The sequence below is a fragment of the Elgaria multicarinata genome, chromosome 7 (assembly GCF_023053635.1).
Source record: "Elgaria multicarinata webbii isolate HBS135686 ecotype San Diego chromosome 7, rElgMul1.1.pri, whole genome shotgun sequence".
Lineage (NCBI taxonomy): Eukaryota > Metazoa > Chordata > Lepidosauria > Squamata > Anguidae > Elgaria > Elgaria multicarinata.
The window spans coordinates 37,511,507-37,528,527 of NC_086177.1; the positions used below are offsets into that span (position 1 = coordinate 37,511,507).

Here is a 17,021-nt window from a genome sequence, read left to right on the forward strand (position 1 = left end):
CCCCAGGAAATCAACAACGTTTCAAAATGGCGGGTTGTCAAAGGGGAAGAAGGAAGCGGGAAATCGCCGGCCAATCGACGGTCAGGACGCGTTCCGCGTAAGGCGGGGTTTGGAAAGTGATGGGTTGGAAGAAAGGGGAGGGTTGAGAGCGAGAAAAAGTGAAAGGAGGGGTTATTTTTGGAGGAAGCTGCACGGAGCATGCGCAAGGCTGAATGGCCTTTTGCGACTGCAGGGCGATTTGTGTATTGACGTCATGGTGGCGGTACTGCCGTCTTCTGCTGTGGGTTAGGCGCCCGGCCGCATGTGTTTTTTTTTAAACCGCTCCAGGCGCGCTTTCAAATCCGGGACAAGATGGAGAGCCCTAGCTTTGCTCCTCGGCGCTCTGCAACTCCTGCAAGCTTAGGCAGGCCAACTGTGTGGCTTGGGGCCACTTTGGAAACATGCCCCGTAGCGCTTTTATTTCCAAGCGAATAATGAAGGGCGACTGGGCTGCACAGCTGCTTTTGTGCCCACTTAGGTGGGAGAAAGTTTCATTGAAATAAGGGGGGCTTGCTTCCTCGGAAATGTAGATAGGATTGAGATTCAATTACACCTATAAGAAATTTCAAATTTATTCTGGCGTACACTTTTGAATAGATACATTTTAAAAAATTATTTATTGCATTTATGTACTGCCCAATAGCCAAAGCTCTGGGCTGTTCACAAGAATGGCCAATTTAAGATGGCATGAAGTGTCAACCTCAAATTGGTAGATCTCTGTAGACATGGAAGGGAATGTAAACAGTACTATCTGTGATAATTACCTTAAAAATTGATGATTGTTACCTTAGTGGTCCCCATTTGGTGATGACACAGACATCATTGCAATTGTGCAGTGAATAATGTAATTTTTTACAAAAACAAAACTGTTGTCCTGATTCATATGTCTTTGAAATTCCTTTGTTCAAGAATGGCCACTTTAAGATTATTCATAGTGGGCCTGTTCAGGTGTGCACAGAGTGGGTTGGTGCGTAGGGGAACCATGCAGAGGGGAAGGGTAACGGAACCACAACAAGTGGGCCTGCCTCACAATTGCAGAGCCAAGCTGTGCCCTGTTCGGCTGCCCCCCTTCCAAAGTTAAATTACTAACTGCTGCACAGTTTAACCACGCATCCCACCATCCTCCAGGCACCAAAAAGGCGGCCAACAGCCGCTCCATTGGGAAATAGGAAAAAAATGGCTACTGACCATAGAGATGGTCCACAGCAGCAAGAGTGTCACCAGAAGTGGGGTTTGCTCTTGCCAGCGAACTCTATGGTTGCTACCATTTCCCTCCACCCCTGCCCCCAGCCAAAATGGACAAAAATACCCACAGTGTTCCCATCACATGGAAACCACTGTGGACGGCAGCTAACCATCTTGCATAAGATGGATAGCGGGTGTGGGTACTCTGCTCACTCTGGGGGGAGGGGAATCTCTTATCACACGACGGGCTAATCCACCATGGATCACGTTTTTGAGCAATCCACGGTGGGTTAGCATGTTGACTGAACAGGCACAGTGTGTCCTTGGAGGCTGAAAGGTCCCCACATTGGTTTCTGAACATTTCCATTCCATATGTCAGATTTGTGTCTATTTAATTTTCTGTGCAGAGACTGGCCTGTTTGTCCTGTGTAGAGTGCAGTGGGCATTGCTGGCATATATCACATTGGAGGATGAACAGGTGTGTGAAGTGCCGGTATTGTGGATGGCATTACTAGATCCTGTAATATGAGGGCAGAGTTTGCATGTTGGCCTGACATAGGGTCTGGTTCCTGTGTCTTTATCTCTGTTGGGAGGTCTGTTCTTGATAAGTATTCCTTTTAGGTTGGAGGGGCGTCTGTAAGCAAGTACAGCCCTACGTTCCAAAGCCTGTGAGAGGGATGTAGAAGAGAGAAAACCCCATATTGATCTTCCTACCCATATGCAGACTCTGCTCTTGCAGTCACTCTTATTGACAGTACACGTAAGAGTGAGGACCACCGTTTTTATTGCCGGGGATGGGGTGGGGGTTGGATTTGTAAAAACATTTTATTGTAAAAATTAAATCCATACAGTAAATAGATTCATGGATAAATGGGAGATGAGTCAAGGGAGAACAGGGTAACACTGATATATTAGCTATTCATTAAAGGTAAGTGTATTTAAGCAAATGAATAATGTGTCTTTATATTAAAACATATCTTACCATTTTGGTAGTTATGCAAAGCTCAGGGTGGCTTATAGCACATTAAAAACACAATATTATATATAAAAAACAATATAAGAAAACAGAGACTACCGATAAAACATAACCTTTATGTAAAACAGCAGGCACTTAGCAGGCAAAAGCCTGCCAATATAAACATGTCTTTACCAGCCACATTCTCCCATATGCGCCTTCCTGGATTTTAAGGTCCTCAGCAAAGGAGCTAAAAATTCTCTGTCCCACCACTATCAGAGGCATATTTCGCAGGAACATGAGAGTGCTACCTCAACCGTTTCTCCCAGGCTCTGGAACTCCTTGCCAGGGGAGACTAGCCTAGCTCCACCTCTATTGTTGGTGGAGCTGGCAAACACATTTTTGTTCAGACAGGCTTTTGGTGTCTAAGCTAATTTGCTCCTAAAGTAGATTTTAAACTGGTGGGTGCTGTTATTTCTTCCTTATTGAAAGAAAGCACTTTTATTATGTATTTATTTATTGGGCAAGTTTTAATGTTTTTATTCAAACTTAGTTATTTTATCTGTATTTTATTGCTAGTTGCTATTTATTGCTATTTTTAGTGGAAAGGTGGAATATAGATTTAATAAATATATAAACAAATAGCACAAGACAGCCAGAGAAGGGGGTCATCAATGTTGTATGGGGCAAAGTGTTCTACATTATTGGTGTAGTCACTGAAAAGGCCTTCTCTCTTGTTTCCATCAATTGGGACTCCTCCACCTTAGGTGGGATACGGAGAAGGACTTCTCCCAATTTTAAGGAATTGCAAAACCTTGGGTATCCTGGACCCAAGATATTTGGGGCTTAAAATCCTTATAAGAAGCAAAATGGCAATGAATGTTACAGGTTTGGTGTAACATTTCCATGGGTATGCACCCGCTAACATCCTTGCAGCTGTATCTGGACCAACTGAAGACTTCAAAAATAGCACCATGTAGAATGCTGCAATAATCCAACATGAATGAAACTAAGGAATGTGTTACCATATCCAGTCTGACCTCAGGAATAGGCACATCCTCATTTTGCCAAAAGTATTCTTGGCGACATCTGCAACCTGGTAATTCAGGTGTAAAGAGTCCAGGAGTACCCCAAGACTGATTCTTCAAGTGGACTATTTCCCCATCCAAAACTGGTTGAATACCTGTTCCTGAGTCCATTTCTTTCTTGACCAGTAGCACTTCTGTCTTATGGCCCTCTGACAAAAGCATATATGTGTCTTCCATGGCAGCTGTCTGCATAAGAAGGAAGAGAAGAGAGAGAGAAACAATATCAGAAAGAGAAAAAGGGTGACTCTGGCTGTTTCCACTTCTGGCTCTGGCCCAGCTCACCACAGACATACACACCTCCTGTCCACTCCCTCTGGGGTAGTCGCTCCCTTCTACTGGCAGGAACTTTTCCATTTCAACTTCCTTGTCTCTCCTTTTCATTTCCACTGCCTCTGAGCCCTATCTTTCACAACTTTGGAAATCTGCTTCCTCCCCCTGCCCCCTCCCCCCAGCAAGAAGTTACACTTTGAGTGGAAAGGGGGTAAAACTTTTCTGGGCAGCAACGGCAGAATGGAGCGATCCCTCGATCCCACTGTGAAGCACTAAAAAGAGCAGGAGGCGGCAGCTGAAAGAGGTTGCATGTATAGAATCTACAGTACTTTCTCAATTTTGGAAGTCTGATCTACCTTCCCTCCCCAGCACACACACAGCAAGCAGTTAAACTTTTATCATTTATTTGTATGTGGGGATTGAATAGAAAGGGGTTAAACATTTCTGGGCAGCAACTGCAGAGTGGAGTGAGGAAACAGCCACAATCTCTCCTCATCCCATTATAAAGTGCTATGGCCTCCGCAATTTCAGCCATGCTGTATTACCGCAATGCCACTCTACTGCACTTACAGAGTCCCCCCATGTTGTATTCTGTAGGCCAACCAGAAGTGGGATGTCAAAGAGGCAAAAGGGCGCTGGCGAGGGCGCTGGCTAGTGGCGATATCATAACTGCACCCCCAAGAACTGCCTTCATAAAGTGGCTCATTGCGCAATGGCAGAAGTACACAAGCAGGAGGGAATCTACACGTCGTTGTGAGGGTGCTTATATGCGCCCCCAGTGCGCCCCCACAACGACTGTGTTGACCGAGAAAGAAGAGGCGGAGGAGGAGGCGGCTGGGGAATCGGCCGCGTCCTTGCCGCTGCCGCCGCCTCCCCGCCGGCCTCCCGCTGCCGGGCTAAGAGCCACCCAGGTCGGAGAGCTCGGCTTCCGCTGAGCTCTCCGACCTGGGTGGCTCTTAGCCCGGCAGCGGGAGGTGGCGGCAAGGACGTGGCCGGTTCCCCAGCTGCTGCCTCCTCCGCCTCTTCCTCCGTCTCTTCTTTCTCGGTCTACACAGTTGTTGTGGGGGCGCACTGGGGGTGCATATAAGTGCCCTCACAACAATGTGTAGATTCCCTCCAGATGATAGCAGTTAAATGGTGCAGCTCAAAAAAACCTCCACTGCATTTTCCCTGTTCAGAAATAACATGGGAAAAGCAGGGGGATGGTGCAGGGAAATGACTGGAGGAACACAATGTCATGTAAAGCTCCTGGAAAATACGGTGCATGAGGAATGACGATTGCACAAAACACTCTGGTGTAGAGAGCCCCTCGGAGTGTGCCAAGGGCATAGGGTGGGGCCAAAAGTAAAATGGGTGGGACAAAATTGCCATATGTACCAATTTAGAGCCAAAAACAAAGCTTAAGGACATGGAAGTTAGAGAAAGGTAGAAAGCACAAAACAGCCCAGTAATAAGTGAGCCCTATTCTTAAATCCAAGCCAATTTCAAGAAGCACAGCTGAATGATATGTAAGTCTACTCAGAAGTAAGCCCCATTGCTAGGCAAAGCTTAGTATTTTCAAAAATCCCAACTGAGGAAAGCACACAAAGAAGAGCTCAGTATTGTTAAAATGCAAGCCAAGGAAGGCCAAGGAAAATCACCTCTCCACCCCCGCTGTATAACTATATTTCCAAAGACATCTTTCACAGAACTTTTAACAACCTTCAGGTATGACCAAGCGGCTTTGGAAACTTTCCTCCCTGCCTTTTCCTCTCATAAAAGAAAAAATAAATAAATCCCAAGGTTTAGGCATGACTGAGTGGGCTGAGGAAAGCATTGGGATTTCCAGCCATAATTGCTCAAGGACCAGAAATGCAAAGTGGGTGACACAAGGGCTTCTGTAATGAGTGGGCAGATAAAAATTTCCCTAGTGTGTGATGAGTGAGCAATGTTGGTTGCTTCTGTGGAAGGCAGAGAAAAGGCACAGGGTGCCCTCCCCGGATGCACTGCGCTGGAGAAGAGAGCTGGAAGGTGATTTGACTTTCTGTCACAAATTCTGGTTTGAGCCAGCCTTTGCCAGAAATGGGATAAGCTGGAAAGTCTACAAGCACTTTAAAAAATAAATAAATAAAAGCAGCAGAGGCTGCAACTTAGGAATACAGTGGTAATCAAAGGCCTGAACTCAGGCATGTGGGCGTGATGTTGGGAAGGAGGCGTGCCTGTACTGAAAAGCTTTGTAGACTGGATTGGGGACCTTCACAGGTCAGAGTAGGACCATGGGATGGAGGTCCCCCTCCCCACTTCCCGGCTTATGGCTATGCTTTTAAATCTCTTCTCCGTTAATTTGATGCACGCACGCACGCAGTATATACCAGATGTATTGCTTTTTATTGCCAAACTGAGGTAAATATATACACTAAACCTAAATGGCAACAACTTTTGTTTTGAGTTTCTCTGCTGTTCTTAGGAGTATATTTACTGATAATAATATATAATCTTGCATGTACAGGGAGTGAGTACACAGGAGTCCTTTCTTTGAGGGTGACCTTCTTTATGCCCCACCCCAACAGGCAATAGCTGTGGGAATTCTTAGAGACAGACTTTTTCTACCACTGTATTCCTGAAATGTAGAATGAATTTGCCCTTTGTAGGAAGAGGAGAAGGAGGAGGAAGAGGTGGTGCCTTCAGACACAAACTGCCTGTATCAGTTGCTATGAACAGACTGCTGCAGCTGTAAGGTCCCTTGTTAGGCTTGGCTAGTTCCTGGAGGAGCAATTGCAGCGTTTTCAGTTCAAACTGAAGATGTACGTGCAGCAAAGAAGTCCCTGTATTAGGTTGCCTAATAATTCTGGGACATGGAGTTTCTGAACTTCTGCAACTTCTCTGGGAAATGTGGAAATGTGATAAGTTGGGAAAAGAGAAGAGTGACAAAAGGCTAACCTACAAAAAGGGATTTTTAAAATATTACTTGAACCTGAAGCTGTCATTAGTTTCCTTCCCTGCTGTGATGAAGAAGCTGTTGCAGTTACAAAGAAATAAGCAAGAAGCAAGCTGTATCCAGCAGAAACAGCTCTCAGACTGTTTCCGACTCTTTTAACTGCCAAGGCAGAAGAGAAAGGTGAGACCCCTTCTATGCAGCTGGACAATGGTAAATATTAGGCTTTTCCCAGAGATTGTCATGCATACTGTGGATTTAATCTTCTCTCCCCATATCTTTTCTGCTTGTAAGTCTCATTTTGCAAACTGTCGCCTTTACACAGTTATGGCAGGGCATTGCATTCATATTTGTGGTGAAGTAAGTGTGTGTATGGGCATGATGCCTTTTAGAGGATCAGTTACTTTCTTACCACAGTTTTCCTCAAGCAACTACACCCACTAGCATAGTGTTGCTGGTGTGCAAATAGAGAGGAAACTTGTAGCTCAGTTGAAATCAGAGTAAATTTGCCATTGAGTTCAAGGGACCCTGAAAGTTGTTCACACAAGATGAGTTAAAAATACGTTTTGCCATTTTTAAGCCCCAAACTCTGGAGACTTCTACTCTGACAGAGTAAAATAGATACATTTGTGTTACACTTAGATCAGGTTCATAGATTGGAAATAAATGAAATACTTCAGCAGGGTGTGAAGGTATCACAGCTCAATAGTTAGTAAAATATTAACTTATAAATATACATTTCCTTGTATCACCCAAAAGCAGATGTTCCCATTTAGCTGTTTATTTGGTTGTTACGTAGTACGTGGGTCACAAATTACTAACTGTAATGATTAAGGGAGAATGAGAAAAGTAGTGAGGTCCTCTTTCATACTAGCTAAGAGACTGAACTACAGATCAGTAAATCCCTGGCTTGAATCTCATCTCTGCCATGAACTCACTAGGTGGCCTTAGGTAAGCCACATTCTCTCAGGATAATAGCTGACCTACCTTACAGGGCTATTATGAGGATTATAACGAAATAATGCATGTGAAGCACTTTGAACGCTTAAAAGCGCTATACAAATGTTGTGTTGTTGTTTCCCACAAGGCAAACAGTGGGCTCCATCACATGTACACTTTTACTTGGTTTGCCCCTATATTTCCCCCCTTCACTTCCATAGCGAGTGGAGCCTGGCCACTTTCACCTGTGCGCTTTTTCATCCCACGCCATCCCATTGGAGACTGCTCCCTCTGGCGCTGGGCGCTGCTGCCTCCATCTCTCTATCACACTGTGCAGCCGCCAGGGAAGGCCTCTTCCGCTTTGCTCATCCTTCATTCCTCCCTTTTCCATTCTCGGCCATTGACCGCAGTCGTGCCTTACCCAGATCTGTCTCATGTGTCCTGTCTCCCGTTTGGGTGACTTTAGAGCAGCCTACCCCAAAGGAGTGGGCAGGGAAGGCAGGAGGGCTCTGTTGTTGCCAAGACCCCGCCTCATGCCAGTTAGTTGGAGTCCAGATGGCACAACAACTGAGCGATCCTCAAGGCAAGGCATCCCTGTGCCCGAAGCCCACCATGTGGAGAGCAGAGAGAAGTGTCTGCAGCGGTCCATTGCTAGAAAAACCATTCTTTCCTCACACCAAAAAACCGTGCAAAGAGGGGGGAAGAGGCGAGATGAGGGCAGAACAGGGATGAAGTCATGTGAGCCCTGTGCAAACAACACACGGCGACAGTGGGGTATAACACTGGTGTGATGGAGCCCAGTGTTCACAGCAGCAAATGAGCACAGCTGGCAAGTAGTCTGTTTACTGCCCATGCGTTCATGAGAATGTGGACAGGATCCTTGGAGAAGCGAAACCTGCCACATGTGTGCTTGACCCTTGCCCTTCCTGATTTATAAGTAGGAATTGCCCAAGTGGGTAAAGTTGAATCCCTTTTTACAATAGAGTGTGATTCTATTATGCCTAAGATCTGGGCCAGATCTACACGTCGTTGCGAAGGCGCCTTTTTTTAAAGACGTACCTAAAAGAAGCGCCTCTTTCTTTACTGTGTGTACTGTGAGCTAGGCAGCGCCACCTGCAGAAGAATCTCTACCCCATTCAAAGACGCTGCTCTGCTCTGGCCGCTTCCCCCTCACGTGTTCTTCCATTCGAATAATCCCCCCTCCCACCCGGCGACTCTTCTGGCATGTCCCGGCGGCGGCGGCTCCTCCTGCAAAACACTTTTCTCCCTCGGTGTGTTTGTATTTGCGTTTGCGTGCGCGTGGCGGACGAGTTCAGCTCCTGCCTCTCGCTCTCGCCCGCGGTGTCATCTCCCCGGGACTCTCTTCGGTGTGTGCTTGCACACGCAAACACAAATACAAACACACCGAGGAAGAAAAGTGTTTTGTAGGAGGAGCCGCCACCGCCGGGCGGCTTAATTACATCTCATTTCACTGACTACAGTTCCATTTCTGGGCACAATTCAATGTTCAATATAAAGCCGTATACAACTTGAGACCAGGTTATTTCTCATAAATATATATCCTCTTCTGACCTCTTTTTTATGCTGCATTTCCTCTCTTTTGACAATGTGTAAGATGCCATCCCACAACATTTAGTAAGAGAGGGTTTCCTGCAATAGCTGGGTTCCAATTGTGCCTCAAGCAAGAATTCACTGGGTAGTGTTATGCAATTCTCTCTGCTTTAAGCTATGCCTGCACCATGACCTTTGTAACTTTTTTCTTTTCATTTTGTTCACTCTTGTCTCTGTCTTTTCTCTTTCCTGTCTTACTCTTTGTATATTTGCAACACACACATGCAGAGTTAAACACAAGAAAAAAATAGTTTATGTGTGGATAGGCCAGGCTTTTTAAACCAGGTGCCAGGGTTTTTCAACCAAGAACTCTGGTACCTTATTCACTATGGTAGTTTACCAAAGGATCTGCTTGCTTGTTCTCTTTTGCATTTCAATATCCAAATGCAAATGTACAGAGGGTGGTATTGCAACTCCCAGAGGGATCAGGTGACAAAGGGTGCCAGTAGGATTCCACCTGGCCCAATACAGCTACTTACTTTGGCCTAGATGTTGCTGACAGGAAGATCTTTTGCCTGAGCTACTCTCTGACCACCAGCCCTGACAACAGGGACATCAAAAGCAGCCTGGTGTGGCTACTTGCAAGTGGGTTACTTAGTCAAAAGTAGTTATCTGCTTTTAATTTGTAGTCACCAATCTTTAAAATGAGAATAACATATTTTAGAGAGTGACAAGAATGGATACAAAATGTTAGCAGCTCTTCTACTGTGGGATAAATTGTATATGCATCCTTTTCAAACATAACTACACTGAAGGCTAGCTTAAGTTTAGAAACAGTTGTAAAATACTTTAGTGTACAAAAGGGAAAGAGTACATTCTGCTATAGCCCCTGTCTTGTTAGGGGGTTATTGTGTACTGAGAGAGAGAGGGGGGGGAAACTTGGGGCTTGTTCTTGTGAATGCTTAATCTGGGTAAATAGCTCATTAAGCGCTTCTCTACACGAGTGATTTATCACATACTCATAATTGGTCAATCTTGGAAGTTTGCGGGCCTTTTACATGATGCCATCAACCTCCAGGATGTCTCCTGTGCTTTCCCCCCTTTATCCCACTTTCAAAGGGATTGGAGATATGCTGAAATAAAAATTAACACTACATATCAGCAGTGTGTAATGCTGGCATAGTGCTATAAAAGAGCCAATAGATGGCCCTGTTTAATTGAATATATAGAGCATTGCTGAAAAAGGAAATTTTCAATTCCAAATCACATGTTCTCTATCTAAAGGAACCCATCGTAAACCTGGAAAGTCTCTGGAAGAAGAAAGCCTGGTAAGGGTGTGGGATTTTTGCTTAATGTAGAGAAGTTCTAACACTCTCTACCCTTGGCTTTGTTCTCCTGAATGGAGAAAGGGGGTGGTTTAAAGCAGAGGTGTGTGGTTATGAGCATGTCTTTTCCAAATTATTGCTAATTGCACTCTTTATAGAGGTTATGCTTGTGAGAGCATCCCAGTGGTAGATTTCCTTGGCTTGCGGTGGAAGACCTTCATGAAACCACAGCATTTTTTCCTCTTGGAATTCTTGACACTCCTCGGGTCTAATATTCTCTTGTAGTTAAGCAAACAGATCAAACTATTTTTCGGCCTGGCATTTTTTTCTGACCTTATAAAAGCTCCACTTTAATCTCAGCAATGTCATTTCAGTTTTAAAGGCCTGTGACCTGTATTGACTTGGATTTTTTTCTGCAGATCATGTGTGAAAAGAGCTTGGCCTTAGCCTTGAACAAATAGCACCTAGAGGGTTTGAGGGTTGATTTTTTTGGCAACTTTTCACCTTCATTTGAGGTCTGCAAACAACACCCCTGCTGTATTACTTAGTGCCAGGGGTTTGCTGTTATATGAGCTGTGTTAGCTGGGTAATGGTCTGGGATAAAGGTTTAAGGTGCACAGTGCAATCCTGTACACATTTACTTGGAAGTAAATTCCATTGTGTTTAATGAGTCTTACTACCAGGTAAATATACATAGGATTACAGCCTCAGAGAACTGCAGCAAATGTGGTCAAATATACAGGTGAGCAGTGGCTTGGCTACCACATCAGAAGGTCATTGCGCAAATGGGCTCTAGCCCTTTAGTGCTCATATGTTTGCTATAAGGCTAGTGCCCATTTGCTCAATGACCTTCTGATGTGGTAGCCAAGCCACTGCTCACCTGTTTATTTGACCACGTTTGCTGCAGTTCTCTGAGGCTGCAATCCTATGTATGCTGCTTGATTAGATTAATTATTTAAAATCTTTTAGGCTGCAGTCCCAATTACTTGGGGGTAAGCTTCCTTGAAATCAATGGTGCTTTTGACTAGAGAGGTCTAGGATTGCACTTTTAAGCAAGTAAATAGAGGGATGGATATGTAGGATTATAGTTCCCATCTTCCCCTTTCATAAGCCATGCTAGTTGCAGCTGAGGAGGAGAGTTGGAGTCCAAAAACACCTGGAACACCACAGGACATAAGGACAAAGTCATTGCAGGAGGGGAATTCTTTGAAAGTGACTTTTCATTACCATAGATGGCCTAGCATGAAATTCTTATGAATAAAACCCAGGGATGTCAGGCACAAATGTCACCTTAAAAGAGGCATTCCTCTTTCTCTTCCTTACAGGAGAGGATACCCTGATGCAACACGCATGATTAAAATTTTCTTTAGCTGGCGGCAGCTCTAGTTTACAGATATGAAGCAGTACAACACCCTGTGAATAGTTTTCCTGAGAGTATAATAGAAGGCCATCCCAAGACACCTTTTCTGCCTGAAGAGATGTCTCCTCTATTTCATATCTAGAAACTGACCAGACTGACAGTTGAGTCTTCTTTCAAGACCGGTGATGGAACAGTGTCGTCCATCACACCTGACAGCAGCAGGCCAGCTTAGCGGGCACAGAACAGGCTGCAGGACATGCACAGCTCTTTCCTTCCATGCCTTGCTGCCACTCTGTCACCACTCCAGATGGAGGGCTCCTAGGGCTACCAATCCAAAGACAAAGTGCAGTTATTCCATCTTTCCGACCTTTGCTTAATTTTTTTCTGGTAAGAAAAAACGTCATAAGAAGTGGCTGGAAAACACAGAGGGTTCCAAATGGAAGACAACAGCATCTGGACCCCTCGTGAAATTCTATGAATGAGTCAGGAGGGAGATTGCACAATAAAAGCCTTGCCTGAAGGCACTATCTGCCTGGCACCTGCTCACTGTCCACTTAAACAAATGCTGGATTGTAACAGCGCCAGAGTGCCTGACGCAAGCAGAGAGCAATGCGTACACCGGTGCAGTGCCTGCTGGAGCATACGGCCTGTGGCCTCTCTACCTGCTCATTTGGTCAGGTGCCTTAGCAGCTGGGGTAGCTGCTGCTACTCCCTAGCATCTGCTGCCACAGCATGTGACAAACTCCTGTATTCTGATGTAGCTCAACAGTGCCCCCTAGTAGCTAAGTTCTAAGTCCGGCAGGCCTACCCAGATGAATTTAAAACCTACAAATTTTAAGATGTTGTGATTGTTATTTTAATATTGTATGGGTTTTATATGCTCTTTTAACTATTTTTATGTATTATATTTTATTTGGTGTTGTTCCCTGCCTCGATCCAGAGGGAGAGGCAGGTAATAAATCATTATCACTATCATCATCATCATTTGTGCTTTCTGTAAGGAAATCCACAGCAACTTTCTTTTCTCCCCCACCACTGTTCAATTAAAAATAAAATCCCAGGGCATGTTACATTATGTTAAAATTTTGTACTAGCTGTACCCTGCCACGCGTTGCTGTGGCTCAGTCTGGTTTAATTGAAAAGAAAGAAAAGACAAAGCGGATGTTTCTAATATGTTTAATTTCACAATGCTTGTGGATATACAATATTTTTAGTTGTTCCATTGTCTGTGTAGATATAGAGATTGTCTGGTTTGCCGACTCTAGAACACGCAACATATAATTGTCCATGTGAGAAGCAATCTGTGTCTAGATCTAAACCGCACAATTCTAAAGATTGGCCCTGAGCTTTGTTGATGGTGATTGCAAACGCCAATCGAATTGGGAATTGCAATCTCTTAAATTGAAATGGCATATCTGTTGGAATCATAGGAATGCGAGGAATGAGGACATCTTCACCTTTGAAAGGTCCTGTCAAGATTGATCTCCGACTATAACAATTGCCACTTCATCTATAGTTGGAGCATTGAATCTTCGCACATGTTCTCCAGCAGGCGTTTTGTCAGCATGAATAACAATCTTGTGTGTATCAGATGGCATCATGTCAATTGCTGTTTTGAACAAATGTACTAAATTGTTTTTTTCGTGAAGTAGCTGTTGCAGTTTTGAAACGACGGACCTTTTTATGCCGGTATAAATTCCGCAGCGTGCATTCAATTCATCATTGCCATCACCAATGAAATACATTTGTAGGAATTTATGTTGACTATCTTGAAACGGAAGGAAGGAGCCGGCTTTATGATAAATTTGTCCTTTGATTTTGAAAGTTGGCGTAAATGGAGCTGTGATGATTTCTGCACCAAACAACATCATTTGGAAGCATGAGTTGTATTTCTTGATGTTAGATAGGAAATGCTTTGATTCTGCGGTATATGCGGCAAGCAAAGTTTGTAATGGCTCTGGTGGTTCTCCAAGTTGAGGCAGTTTAATTTTTCCAGCAGCGCAACACATTCCTTTTGTTTCTCCATTAAATTTAAGAGCCTTGCAATAAGGACACACTTCAGTCACAGTGCCGATGAGAACATGCCGCCTCAAACTATAATCATCAGCTGGGTTGTACCGGAATGCAAGGTGATTGTAATCATGTGATTGTTTACCACGGAGTCGTGTTTGACGCTGATGTGCTGTTTCTCGTTGTCGTCTTTCAGCCACTCTCAGCTTGTCGCATTCATTCTGTTGAGAACAAAGCAGATCTGAAGCTGTAGAACGCGATTGCTGTGCTCGCAACCGTGCATCCTCAAGTCTGGCTGAATGTTGCTTGGCTGGTTCCTTGGCACGTATTTGAGCCATTTTTTTTCTTTTTTTCTCGTTTGCTGATGCCCGTTCTTCCTCAGTCTGATTTGCAATTTCTCGTCGCAGTGCTTCCGCTCCGCGAGTACGACGACCTAAGTGTGATCTTCTGCGAGGCATTATTTGGATGAAGTAAAGCAGATTGTTTGTTTTTTTAAAAAGGATGTTTTTATGGTGAGGAGGTTAGTGGAAACTCCTGGCAGTTACCTTTCTTCAGAACGTGTTAACTGTCACAGGTGTGACATCTATATTCACTCAGCCAATTGTGAAAGAACATGCAAATGTGAGAGGAGGCAGAGGCAGCGGATTGGCCTACTGGTTGGCGATGTCACAATGATCAGCAGGACTGGTTTTGAGGAGGCCTATTTCTTCGATTTTAAGACAAACTTTTGTCCCCATATAGAACATAGTTGCATAACAACGCTCGCGTATTCGAATGCAACGTTGTGTCAAAATTTCAAAGCAATTGGTGAAGAACTTTCGGAGATATAACGTCTGTTTCGAACGAACATTTACATTTTTATTTATATAGATAGATTGATCTGTAAGCCATTCTGAGAACCTTTTAATCTGAAGGGTGGGGTAAAAATGCTTTAGAAGGCCAAGTAAAATGGATGTTTTAATTGCAAGTTCTGTTCTACAGAAATGACCTGCCATCTTTGCAAAGGGTATAGAGCCAAACAAAGGCAGTACTGTGAACCGAACGAGCTGTCAGACCACTTACTGCAGGTCTTGTTCCAAGGCATGGAAAAGTAAACATTTAAGTACAGAAAGTTAATATGTATTGAGAATACCCTAATAAACAAAATTATGGAACAAACTTGAAATTGTATTGGCTGGCATATTGCTGCCTAATATATTTATTATTTTACAGACATTTTCACTTGCTTTAGATTTTATTTTAAAAGCCTCTCCATAAACAACCCAAAGTGCTTGTGGTAAAGGGATTTTAAAGTATTTTAAATGGTGGTATTTTAAAGTTAGATTTTGGTCTAGTAAACAATTCTAAGAGTGCTAAGAGTGTGATATGCAGTGTAGTGGTCATATCATTTGACTTCATTTCCCAGAGTTTGGTACCCCTGCATCTCTTTCCAGGGAATAGAGTTTTCTTACTGCTTTCTGGGCTGCTTCACTCCCAGTGGAACCAAAGGGAAGAAGAACTCCATAATTCAGTAGGACAATACATTTGGTACCATTTGTTCATCAAAACATACTAGACAAAGTTTTTTTTCGATAGTAAGAATGTAAGAGCCCTGCTGGATCAGAGTGAAAGCCTATCTTGTCTAGTGTTTTGTTCCCACAGTAGCCAACCAATGCCTGTGGGAAGTGTACAAGTAGGGCATGAAGGCCTCTGACACTGTAGGAAATATAACCATTTTGGATGGTAGCCACTGACAGTCATCCTCCATGAATTTGTCTAATCCCCTTTAAAGCCATCTGAATTAGCGGTCATCACTATAACTTGTGGCAGTAAATTCCATAGTTTATGCACCATGTGAAGTATGTCTTTTTATCTGTCCTGAATCTCTCAGCACCGATCCATAAGTGGACCCCTCCTCTTATTCCGTGACTGCTAAGTTTGCTCAGGAAATAGGAGTTATAATACCGTTGTTGTATAATACACATTTGCGGTTGTTATATCCTATCAGGCATGTTTGAATTACGTTACACCATGGCCATTAGCAACAATGCTAACTGCTCCAGTGCATGGGGAAATATATCCATGACTAGAAAATTATGGACTTGGATCACCTCTTTCTTCATCTCTACATTGCAGTCCTTCAACATATTTGCATTCCTCCAAATTACATCAACCTGTTAATTTATATTGTTACTTATTGTCAGGGATAGTTTCAGCACTGCCATGGGGTCTTGTAGTTTTTAGTTAAGATTTAATTAAACTAGTCTGGAAGGCTTGGGCCTATTTGGTCTGTGGAATGTCAGAATCTGTGTGAATTGATACCTGTCAGCATTCTTAGAGCAGGCATGGGGAGTTGCCTTACTCCCTGCAGCTACCTGTTTGCCCTGGCCTTGGCAGAGAAGCTGTCTGTGTGAACCTAATAGAGAAAGCGTGGGAGTTTGCAGAAGGATCGCCCAGATTGAAGCATCATCCTGGTGGGCAACACAGAGGCCAAAACAAAGACAAGACAAAAGCTGAAAGGCCAAACGCCTCACCTGGCAAGTGGTCTGGAAGAGGCCTATGCCTCCCTTTTTAAGCTAATGTAAAGGCAAAGAGCCTTTGCTAGGAACATCTAATCTGCAATGCCCAACCCCCCTCCCTGTTTGGATCCATTATTGTCTGGGCTTCTGAAATCACTCTGCACATGGACTATACTAATTGGAACTTTGCATTGCTAAGGACTGCCATGGAAAGTACTGTGAGGCTTTTCATAGACTCAAACTCTTGTTTGCTGTAGATTGTATGTCTTTGTTTGTCATCAGCTTAGTGTACCAGCAGACTGAGTTTGATCTATGACTTTTAGACTTTCCTCTGCCTAAACTCATGCGGCAAGGAGTTACCTGTGCAAAAGCTATGGCATAGAACTCCTTGTGTTTGTGTGTTTACCTTTCCCAGGATCTTGTTTAAGCCTTGAACATGTCTGGAGTTACCAACATATGATCCAAGGTTGGACTAGTTCTCTTTGGGTAGTTTGTTAAGCCTTTCAAGAATTGCTCCTTTGATTGCATGGGGGAATCAAGTCAGGAATCATGCCCTTCTCTTGCCTGGGTTTGAAACTGGAGTGTGGATTGACTTTCCCTTGTGTTCAGAACTGTAGAGATAGGAATGGAGAAACCACGTAGGGATCTCGTCATGGTAGTAGTGATTAGCTTTTGGCTGTTTTGGAATTTCTTGGAGCCTATAGCTACTGACCATCAGCTATATGATTTATGAAGTTTGTAACCATTAAGCTTTTGTCATGAGATTTCCTGCAATAGAGAAATCTCACTGATTTGGGTGCCCCTTGTCAGTTTGCCAGAATGTGTGCTTGCCTGAGGGACCAGGAAACCTGACACTTATTTAGACAAGATTTTTAGAGTAGCTACCC

General features: G+C 43.9%; 1 protein-coding gene across 1 annotated transcript in view; it reads left to right on the plus strand.

Annotated features, from left to right (window-relative positions):
* Positions 1 to 6,491: 6,491 nt before the first annotated feature.
* RNF144B (ring finger protein 144B) overlaps positions 6,492 to 17,021 on the plus strand; it is a 96,050-nt gene continuing 85,520 nt past the window's right edge. The window contains exon 1 of the mRNA XM_063130434.1: positions 6,492 to 6,634. The gene's annotated coding sequence lies outside the window, so the exon portion shown is untranslated. The remainder of the gene's footprint in view (positions 6,635 to 17,021) is intronic.